Raw genomic sequence first — 12,562 nt, 5'->3', positions numbered from 1 at the left:
TTTTCACAATAATAAAAAAAAGATATATAATTCCATGATTATTTTTCCAAATAAATTTGAGAAGTTACAGTAAATTTTATTAAAGTAAAAATGTTAACACATTTATAACTGAATTTTATTTAATTTAAAAGAGTAAAATTTTAAAGTTTGAAGATGATCGATATCCTCCTCAACTCCAACTTTTCCCAACTGTTCTTGGTTGTTTTACCAAAAAAAATTGGAAAAGACTAGAAATAAATACATCTTTGATGTTAATAGTTGTTACTTTATACCAAGTGATGAAAGGAATGGATGGATGAAATGCTTAGTGAAGTAGGATCCTAGTTGTTGTTGTTTTTTTTTTGGGTGTGGTTGTGGGGCCTGAACTTGGCCTGGGTGCTGTCCCTCAGTTCTTCAGCTCAAGGCTAGCGCTCTACCACTTGAGCCACAGCACCATTTTCTTTTTTGCTTCTGTGGTGCTGAGGAATTGAACCCAAGGCCCCACGCATGCAAAGCAAGCGCTCTACCACTGAGCCACCTTCCCAGCTCGGATCCTAGTTTTGTGACTAAGAAAGGAAGCAGACAGAAAACCATGCAGTTTATGTTAGAAACAACTGTCAATGTATGTTGTAAAAGAGGATTTGTTAAGATTTTATTTCATTTTTTTTTGTTGGTCCTAGGGCTCGATCTCAGGGCCTGGGCACTGTCCCTGAGCTCTTCAGCTCAAGGATGGCACTGAACCATTTTGATCCACAGCACCACTTTCAGTTTTCTGGTACTAAGTCTGCCTTACTTGAGGATTTTAATCAAGTGTAGTCAAAAGATAATACATTTATATAGTATTTTGTAAGAAAATCAAAAAGATGAAGTAACATTGATAAAGACTCACATCACAAACAGCTTTTCTGACTGGTAGCCCCTTTGTAAATTACTTAAAGTTAATAAAAGCATTTAAAAATATTTTCCAAATTAAAATCTTCAGATTTGTGTGTGTGTATGTATCACAGAGCTCAGTTCATAAGGAAAAGCTGTTATTAGCATCTTATCCTCAGTTATGCTTAAATTGCTGTGTGATTTACTGAGTGTTTTCCTGCTCTTAGTTTTGTAAAAGTACACTGCACACAAAAAGTAAGGTAGAAGTTGTGGTTATCTTCCAAAGATTAAAATGGAGCCTAGTATGCTTAATGCAAATGAGAAAGTGAAAATTTTAGTTTTTTTGAAAGACAATACAAATAGTAGAAGTTAAGTATATTTATAAATGAATGTAGTAGCACCCTCAGTAAAATACTGAACTGCATGCACCCTAACTATTTGTTGGGTTTCCTCATGACAGTTTCCTTAGAGCCATATATATGATGATATCAAGAATCAACAGTGTAGAAATATCATTGTATAATGACATCTCAACTTCTACAAGGATATAGAGCAAAAGACACTCCTGTTTACTGCGGATGAGAATGCAAAATGACACATTCATGTATTATTCAGAGCTCTTCAGAGAAATACAGTAGTAGGCAATTTTATGAATACATATACACACATTCACACAAATGCACTCCAACATGTATATTTCCAAGTGCTCTTCAGCTTACATTGGGTTTACATACTGATAAACCCATGATAAGTTGAAATTCTATAAGCCAAAAATGCATCTAGAACAGGTAACCTATTAATCCTCATAATTTAGCAATACTATGCCACAGCGAATACTCATTGTTATTTAGAATCCGATTATGAGTTTAACTTGGTGCTATAACTCACTTGATGTCCAGCATCATGAACAAGTATGACACTACTAAATTGGGCAAAGATCAAATTTGAAGTACAATCTATTCTAATGAGTGTATCCCTCTTTTAAAACATCTTAAAGTGAAATATCATTCACAAATTAAAGAGAAAAATCTGTGACAAGAGCTGATCACCATTGAAGAGCTTGGTGATCAGTCTTCTCTACAGACCAGACCTCACACTGGGATAGAAGTCACTGAATTAGAAAACCTTAATCGAAGAGAACAATTGGACCCAGGATTGCAAAGGAAGAACTTCAGTACCAAAAGAAAGATAGTTGTGACTAACTTGGTGGAAAATATAGCTAAAACTAAATTAAGAATATTCTGGCTGGGTGCTGGTGGTCCATGCCTGTAATCGTAGCTACACAGGAGGCTGAGATTTGAGGATCATGGTTCAAAGCCAGCCCAGGCAGGAAGATAAACAAAACTCTTATCTCCAATACACTAACATAAAACTGGAAGTGGATCTGTGACTCAAAATGGTAGAGCTCTAGCCTTTTGTGAAAGGGCTCAAGAACAAGCCAGTGCATAGGTCCTGAGTTCAAGCCCCACAGCCAACCCTCCCCCCACGCCCCAAAAAGAATACTTTCACTCATACAGAATTATGGTATTTGCAGAGCAAGATGTTGTTCCAAGAAGATAGATGAGAAGCATAATTGAGTTAATCTGCTTTCTGCCGTTATATAAAAACAGCAAAAACTTTAGATCATCAACATAAACAGGAAAATGTTTATTCAGCTATACTTTGGAAGGTTTCAGTCCATAAGGGGTTGATGGTATTGTTTTGTGCTACTTTGAGAAGGTACAGCATAGTAGATGCCAACACTGCACATGCCCAGGAAAAATGAGGAGAAAGAGTAAGAGATAAGACCAACCAGCCACTGGTTGCTCATACCTTTAATTTTTTTTTTTTTGGTCGGTTGTGGGGCTTGAACTCTGAGCCTGGGCACTGTCTCTCAGCTCTTCAGCTCAAGGTTAGCACTCTACCACGTGAGTCACAGCACCACTTCTGGTTTTCTGGTGGTTTATTGGAGATAAGAGTCTCATGGACTTTCCTGCCTGGGCTGGCTTTGAACCACGATCCTCAGATCTCAGCCTCTTGAGTAGATAGGATTACAGGTGTGAGCCACCAGTGCCTGGCTCTCATACCTTTAATTCTAACTACTCAGGAGACAGAGATTTGAGAATCACAGCCCTAGCATGAAAGTCTGTGTGACTTTTATCTCCACTAAACAATCAAAAAGAGCTCAAAATAGAGAGAGATAAAACCAGGGTACCATAGTGTTCTTCAACTCATGCTTTCTAAGGACCACTTTCTAGGCACCATCCTGAGTATCAAACCTTTAACAAACAGGCCTTTGGAAGATCAAAACGATAGCACTTTCTTTGACGAGTCCCTGCCTGGTTTTGGGATGAGGTTTATGATGGCTTCATAGAATGAGTTCAGTAGTGAACTTTCTCTTTGAATTTCATTGAAGAGTTGGAGGAGTATTGGTATGAGCTCTGCTTTGAAGGCCTTGTAGAATTCCACCGTAAAACCATCTGGTCCTGGGCTTTTCTTAGATGAGAGGTCTCTTATTGCTGTTTCTATTTCAATGCTTGATATGGGCCTGTGTGGACCCATTGCAATAATGAGACGTACAAGTAGTTATGTCAAAAAACGAACTTTACAACTTTGGTGGGGGGGAGGAGGGTTGGGTGGGGGCACGGGGGGCGGGGAGGATGGATGGGAAGGGGAAACAAAGGAGGAAGCTACAATGTTTGATAAGAAATGTACTCATTATCTTGCCCATGTAATTGTTACCCCTCTGTACCATATTTCACAACAAAAATATATAAAAATGATAGCACTCATTAATGATTACTTCATTATGTGAAAAGGAAAAAGTTTTTGGACCGAGGGAAAAGAAAGTTTTACCCCAAATATAAAATCAGAGGTTTGTGGCCTCTCAATCAATTCCCAATCAATTTATACACTTAACTCCTGGGTTGAGAAAGAGATTGAATCGTATTAAAAGGAACATGGTGCAATGATACAAATAGACTGATTGTAAATGTTCCAGCCTTTCTACAGATACTCCAGACATACAGTCTTTTAGCAGTCTGTACAATAGAGACAGAGTTAATCATCAGAACTCTCAAGGACCTGTGAATATTAGTTCTGAATTGACATTAATAATAGAAAATCTAAGAAAATTTTTTGACTCCATAAGAGGAGGAACTTTGTAAGTCAGATAATCAATAGAGTTTTAATTCAAACCTCTCACAGTAAATCCACTAGGTCCCTGCACGTATTTTGTGGTTATTTTCCAAATGTCAAGAATACAGAAGTGGAATAGACATACAGTAAGATCACCTTATTTACAAGTATAAAGATCAGTTCTGCAAGTCTGGAATCGGCCATACGTTTTGCATTTTTAGTCATCTCCTAAAAGATGAGCACGTAATAGGTGACTATGTTTTGCGTAATAGTGAATTAGATCACCAGCAGAAAGTACAGATATCTAAAACCAGATATATTTCAAAACACCTGTGGAGCTTAAAAGTCCTCCCAGGTCACTTCCTCAGGTACTATGCTTTAATTAGTTGTGATAGATAAAGGGAATCAACATTTCTCAAAAGCTCAGTTCCCTGAGTGTTGCCTGCTCCAAGTTTGAAAGCAAGAGGAAGGACGACATGAAACTCCGCCTAGACAATGGTGATGATGGAGACTGGCAATTTTAGAGGGGTAGTCATTAGGCAAGAGATAAACCGGGGTGTTACCAAGAAGCCACTACTTTGTAATCCCCGATATGTGAACAGTAGAGACAGAATTGCAGTTACATGCCAGCTTGGAAAGAACATGAGTCCCTATCCAAATAAACAAATTAACATGCAAAACCTAAGAGGGACAAGACTCAAGCAGGGAAGGATTGCTTTCCGAGGAAGTTTGAGACCCTGAGTTTAATCCCTAGTATTAAAAACCAAATTCACTACCTTGCTCACGTCACTATTTCGATGAAGGTGGTCAAACTCATTCTGATCATCAGGTTGTCTTGCAAAATCCAGAAGAAGTCAGAAATAGAGTATCATGAGAGGTGTCTAAAAATAAAATTGATTGCCAGCTCTTTCAAATCAACTTTCAAGTATATGTGGATTAATGATCAAGTATTTTGGGCCATACAACCCATATGATACAGTTCGTAAACTTTTGCTTCAGATAATTTCCAAGCAAATTGTCTATTAGTTCTAATTAGTGCCTAAAAATGGTGAAAGGTTTTCATGCAGTTTGCCACAGAACAGTAAAAAATAAATTTGAGATACAACTAGGTTGAGAGTATGACCTTTTCTATAATTCCTATTCCAGACAGTAATCTAAATGAAACCAGCTTTGTGACTTTAAATAGGGATCCAGAAAAGAGAAATTGTTGGTATTTGAGACAATAAGCTATAAAATTTGATAGGCAAAATCCTTTAAAATAAAATGTATTGTCCCAATAATTTGGCTTCTAACAGTTTTTGTCTCACCAGTAGGGATCTAGCATCATTAAATTTGATCATTCAATAACTAATATGGCTTTCTGTCTATCTGGAAATGTAGATTGTACTTTAAATGTAGGACATTTTCTGTCCCATAGCTAATCAATTCATGGATAACGGTGCTGTGGAATATTTTATACTATACATTTTATGACTATGAAAATTTCATGCTGTGTGTGTTTAAAACTAAATTTGCAGTGCTATAAATGATGATAACTCGACTAAAATATTATTAAAATTAAATATGTAAAGTTAAACAGAACTCTAAACAAAACATTTTGTTTATACTGTTAGAGCATCTGTTAGTCTAACAGACCCTTCTGTGTAATTATTGATGAGGTCTGTATAACAGCTCCCTCACCACTAAATTAACTCGATTAAAAAATACAGCAAATCTGTAATTGAAACGTGTTTCAGAACTTTCAAATGCATGTGATGCAAACTGAATGTGTCATTCAAATGTAAAGGATAAAAATGAAGATGGCTCAAAAGTTGTTCCATATCATAATAAATGCATGAAAACAATATTTCTCTTAACATCACATTATGACGCTAATACTGCAGATGATCTAAAAACTGGAGCATTTCCATGGCAGAGGACTATGATATGGTTTTGCATAACATTACCTTGAATTTCAAGTGTCTTCTGTAGATCCTTGGATTTAATAACGATGCACTAACCAGGACTCAGGTTCTTGAATCAGCAATCACATGATTCTGCACGTTCATTTTTTATACTTACTTCTACTTCCTCAGAATGAAATTCAGAGGAAAAAGAAGCTACCACTGTCAAGAAGAGCTTCTAGTTGGAGAGGTCAGAAGTCAATTACCCACAGGGGACAAGCAGGTGACATAAAGGAAAGAAGCAGGCCAGAAATACATTTCCACTCTACAGGTGAAATGCTTGATGGCTGTCACAAATAATTGTAGGTTTTGTGATGACCACCAGATTCTTCAGTAGGAAACCAGAAATCTGCATTGCTTGATAGAAATATTCTTAGTTTCAAGCTTCCAAATTGACTGAAATGCTTTTATGCTATTGTGACAATATTGTGGCAATCCGTGTCTATACCTTCAACCTGCGGCATAAAAGGATTGAAATACAGCTAAGGAAGTAGAGACAAAATGTTTAAAGTGGCTGTCTTACAAAAAATATATGTTAGAAAAGTACTATGAAACAGTCAACGCAGAACCATGTTTCTTACTAAACATGGATCCGAATTATACGTCAAATACGTGTGTGAAATATGGGGTATAATAGGAAGATTTTCATTTACTTGTTCATTCAGAAAATATTTATTAAACCCTCTTCTAGTTGCTGAGAATGTGTGTGTGTGTGTGTGTGTGTGTGTGTGTGTGTGTGTGTGTGTGTGTGTGTGTGATTATACTTATTATAGGTCTTGAACTCAGTGTCTGGACACTATCCTGGGGTTGTTTTGCTCAAACCTCATGCTCAACCATCCCAGCTCCACTTTTGGCTTTTTGGTTGTTCATTGGAGATGAGAGTCTCAAGGACCTTGAGACTGACTGGCTTTGAACTGAGATACTCAGATCTCAGCCTCCTGAGTAGCTAGAATTATGTAACTGAGCCACAGACACACAAATGGGAAAAAAAAAATTTAAAAAGTTCTTTCTCATGAACTTTCCACTGCCAGTGATGAGATAAATCAAACAGGCAATCAAACAGGCCTTAAGGACCAACGGAATAGAATAGAAGACCCAGAAGTGAACCCACAGACCTTGATTCACCTAACATTTAATAAGGGAGCCAAAAACACAGGATGGAAAAAGACAGCCTCTTCAACAAAGGGTGCTGGCAGAATTGTCAATGCATATGCAGAAAACTGAAGTTAGATCCTTCTGTATTTCTCTGCATCAGAATCAATTCCAATTGGATCAAACACCTCAATGGAAGACAAGATTCAATGAAAATATTACAGAAAGGGATACAGGAAACAGTAGGGCTCTTTGGCACAAGTCGAAACTTCTTAAGATCCAGAATGACAACAAATCAAAGAAAGTCTAGAGAAATGGGACTGCATCAAACTGCAGAGGTTCTGCATAGCAAAGGACATAGCTAGCAAGATCAATAGAAAGCCCACAAAATGAGAGAACTTTATGAGCTATGCATCAGACAAGGGCATCATGTCTAAAATACACTTAGAACTCCAGAGATTAAACTTCCCCAAAACAAATCTTCAAAGAAGCAACAACCCAATTAATAAGTGCACTAAAAACTTGCAGAGAGACTTTTCCAAAGAAGAAATAAGAATCGCCAAGAGACACATGAAGAAATGCTCAACATCTCTGGCCAAAAAGAAATACAAGTCCAAACAACACTGAAATTCTACCTCACCCCAGTCAGAATGGCAACAACTACTGGCAGGGATGAGGCCAAAAGGGCATGCTACTATGTGGTTTGTGGGAAATTAAACTCTGGAAAACAGTATGGAGGTTCTTCAAAAGACTATGACACAACAATCCCAGGACACTTATCCAAATGACTACAAACTAGGCCACACTAAAGTCATTGGTACAATTATGTTCATTGAAGCATTATTTGTCAAAACCAAGATATGCAATCCATATATAGATATAGATATAGATGTGTATATATATATGTATATATATATATATATATCACTCACACACACATGCTTTCATAAGTATGAATCACATTACCCCATTCTTACAGAAATGACTTAGAAAAAATTATACTGATTGAGGTAAGCCAAGCATAAGGAAACATAGGCTTCATGGTTTTCCTCATTGTGAGCCAGGGAAGCAGATAAATATATTAAGGAATGCAAGGCGCAGCCAATAAGACCGTAGATAACATGGCAGGAGTTACCAAACCCTCCTCAGTCCTAATTCTCAATACTAATGGACTTAACTCTCCAGTTAAACAACATAGATTGGCATAGATCGTATATTGTGTTATTTTAACTCTTTGTGTATTCTGCTGAATGTTAATCCTTGGTTTGTTCAATAAGTGATGAAGCTTTTTCCCCACTCTGTTTGGCTCACAATTTTTGCAATTGTTTCTTCTGATTTGCAGAAACATCTAAAGTTGATGAGGAAATGTTGGTAAGTTGTATTTTCATTCACTTACTTTACTTCAAATATTTTATTCCTTTGCTTGAGACATCTTTGAGTCACATATTTAAAATTGTATTGTTTTCTATGTGTATTTGGTTATCTTCTTGCCATATTTCTGTTTTAGAATTGTATTTAAACACTCTGACAGTGCTTTGATTGCTATTGTTTAAAACTTTCTAAGCTGTTTTATGGCCTTGAATGTTCTTTATCTTGATGAATGATTCATGCAAAACTGAGAATGTGTATTTCCTTGTGTTAAATATTATACAAATGTAAATCATATATTGTTTCAGGGTGCCATTTAGGTCTACTGTGTCTTCACTGATTTTCTGCCTGCTGGAAACCTCAACTATTGATCAAGGGTACTTAATCCCTAACTGTGATTGTAGATATATCTATTCTCTTGATATTTCTATCAGTTTTGTCTTCTGTATTTCATGACCAAATCAAATTTCTAAATATTCAAAATTATTCTTTCGCAATAATTTTTTTCTGACTTAATACCTTTTTATCCCTGATAGTTTTTTTTGTTCTGAAATCTACTTTACTTAATTTCATATAAGTACATAAGTTGTTGTTTTTCTATTAGTGTTACAGTTACACCTCTTGTCATTTATCTGTCTATATTTTAAATGCCTTCATGTAGACAGTATGCGCTTAGTTATATCTTCACATGTTTACAATTTATTTCAATTAATTTCACCCTGTCACTCTATCTGGTATTTTTTTTAGAATTTATTCTCACCCATCTGTTTTATGCTTAATGTATTTTAATTATGCAAACTTACAGTGGTTACTGATAGTGTTGGTAAAACGACCACCATGTTGGTGTTTTCTATTCTTCTATTATTCTTTGCTTGTTATTGTAAGTGGTCAAGCATTGTTTATAAAATATGATGTGATCCTACCATTAACGGAAATTCACCATCATTAGTGATTCATATGCAAATCACAGTGAATCTGGAACCTTCCTAACCCATAATATGTAAACATGTTTCTTCTAGAAATTACATAATTATTGAATAATTTTAATAAAATAACTTTATAGACCAGAGCATTAATAGCTTAAAAATCAATTCACATTTATCTCTGACCAAATTTGTGACTCTAAAAAAACACTGACAATATTTTAAAGAATTTTCCACCTTTGTAAAACACCTCCCTACATGATAATTAAAATCAAGCTTTCTTCAATTGTAAAATAAAAAAGTACTTAAAGTTACAAATTAAGTAATATATCTATACTGGATAATCACTGAATACCATTATTTCCCTCACCAGAACTAAGAATTACATGAACATGTGGAGTTCGTGAGCGTAACATCTCTTAATTTTGTTTGTTCCCTTTTAGACTGAAAGCAACATTTGTCATAAAATTTTATAATTTCATTGATTTGTTCAAGATTTTTATTCTAAAATGTGAAATCCTCCCAAGTATCTTCTATGTTCTGTGACTGAATTATATATGAAGAAAAATTTGATTAGTTAGTTTAATTTGCATTTTACTCCAAAGACTTTGCTTTTTATCTTATGTGGGAAGTTGATATTTTTAAAGGTTTTAAAAATAATTTTAGTAATTTGGTCATAAAATGGATTTGCTGACTCAGCCATTTGATAACACTGAACATTTTAATTAGACCTAGAATAGGAAGTATATATCCACGTATGAATGCACACGCATGCCATCCCATAATTGTATATGTTTTTACCAACTGGTAAAAATTTTGGATGCCTAAAGATAATATAGATTGGGCCAGAGAAAACTCAATGCATTTAAAAAAGTCTACTGATAGACTTCTTTCCCTGTACTTGTAGTGTTATTACATATATATAATTATTATGGTGTTATGTTTTATATATATATAAATTTTATCTCCTGCATATGTCTAGTGTGTACAATTCAATAAATTTGGACACAGCATCCACCTATAAAACCATCACATTTATCAATATAATAGTTTGTTTAATAGCTAAATAACTGCATTTTCTAATTTTAAAGGACTTATGTTACATGTCAATTAAATGAAAATTGTAACTCAGACATAAAAATAAATACTTCTTCAAATGCAAGTGAGAAAAACCTTCTAGCTGCATCAATTAAAGCAGGCCCAAATTAATTACGTATTTGTTTAATTTTGAGATATGCTCAGTGGTCATTATCATTTTAGGATGATCGCTTAAAAATTTTTTTGACATGGAAACATATTGGTTCAGTAAAATGGCATCATTTATTTTATCAGAGAAACTATCTTTGCTTATATCTTAAGCAGAGGCTAAATTAGAGTTTAAAAATTATACAATGGTTATTCCTGCTTAAAAGCCTATTTTAAAATTTTGGCTACACTCAAATCAGACACTAGATATAGATTCTACAAGAAATAATTCTGTGGCTGCCTTCTCAATATTATAAAATGCCAGTCAATCATTTCTAAAATTGTTATTTTCTATTTCAGTTATGCTACTTAAATATTATATCTTTAAATATAAATGTCAATTAAAGTTGCTCTATTTATCATTTCTACATCTATTTAAATTTGTGTCAAATTTTTATTATTCAAGTCTGAGATCTATGAATGAACAAGAATTTGCTAACACTTCTAAATAAGAAAGTAGTCAAAGTTCATTTGTTCACATATTCAAATCAAATCAATTTGCTAGACATTACAGATTCAAGTATTATGTTCCTCAACTTCATAAATTTCATCATGAGGTAACTTGAAGGACATTTTGTACCCAAAGGTACACATGACAATGAATTAAGACATTTTTATTGTAATAAATGGGTAAAGAGATTTACTGTCATCAAAGGGGAAGGAGATAAGAAATATCTGTACATCTTAGAATTTTGAGTAGATCCCCCATTTCACCACGAAGAATTATCCAGTCCAAAATGTCACAGTCACTGAAGGTGAGAAATATGACCTTACAGTGTGTTGGGTATACAATATAGAAATGTAGTCAATTACAGTAGCTGAATCAATGATTATCAATTGTACCATGAAGGTATTATTTAATCAACAGGATTCACGATTTCTTTATTTCTCCTTCTTTCCTTTTTTCCTTCTTTCCTTCCTTTCTCTCTTTTCACTTTTTTAAATCTCTTTCTTTCTTTCCTTCCTTCCTCCTCCTCCTCCTTCTGCTCCTCCCCTTCTGCTCCTTCTTCCTCCCTCCCTCCCTCCCTCCTTCCTTCCTTCCTTCCTTCCTTCCTTCCTTCCTTCTTTCCTCCCTCGCTCCTTCCCTTTCTCACTTTCTTGCTTTCTTGCTTCCTTTCCTTCTTTCCTTCTTTTTTCTTTTTTTCCCCTTTGTCTTACAGGAGGATTGAACCCAGGGTCTCTTTTTTTCCCCTAGGCAACACTCTACCACTTGGACCATGCCTTTGGTCCCTTTTTGCATTTGTTATTTTCTAGGTGGGGGATCACTTTATATTCAGTCTGGCCTGGACCTACTTGTGCTTCTCAGCATCACTGGGATTGACAGATGAATGCCATTGGAAAAACCCATGTGCTTCCTGCCTAAGGCAGCTTACCTGGCCACTCTTCCCATTTTCTTGCACGTGTCCCCAGGAATACAAGTTACTAACCTAGGGAAAAAATGATCAGCAGAGACAGGCTTACAAGGACATGAGAAAAAGCAAGTTAGCATATATACTAATACCCTCTTTCATCTATAAATAATTTTGAGTGAGGAAACATTTTTTATTATTAGAAGAGAATGATAGAAATCTATAAGGTAAATGGGACCTAAAATATAATAAGGGATTATGGTAATGAGGTAAAGACTGTAGACAAACTGTAAACAAAGCAAGGAGAGCATAAAATCAAAATTAAAAACTTTACTAATGGTCCAGAAAGATGTCAATACAATCCTGTCTGTATTTGGTTTATAATCTTGTATATGGGATTCCTAAAGACTATATTAAGATGCATTCACTGTAGTTTACCATCTTAACTACTTTTCATGGACAAGCCAATGATAAGTATATAATATATATAATATAAAATGTATACATAATGTATATTTATATACATATATTTATATACATATATTTATATACATATATACGCACATTAATCGGGAATCATCTCTCCAGAATTTTTCTTCTGAGGATATCTTTTAGACAGGACATTCATTGTTCAAGGGTGTAATGGGTATAAAATCTTACAAATTGTGGGGGC

This window comes from Dipodomys spectabilis, unplaced genomic scaffold (genome assembly GCF_019054845.1).
Source record: "Dipodomys spectabilis isolate Male_0828 unplaced genomic scaffold, ASM1905484v1 ptg000241l, whole genome shotgun sequence".
Classification (NCBI taxonomy): domain Eukaryota; kingdom Metazoa; phylum Chordata; class Mammalia; order Rodentia; family Heteromyidae; genus Dipodomys; species Dipodomys spectabilis.
Note: the sequence above shows the minus strand (reverse complement) of the source record.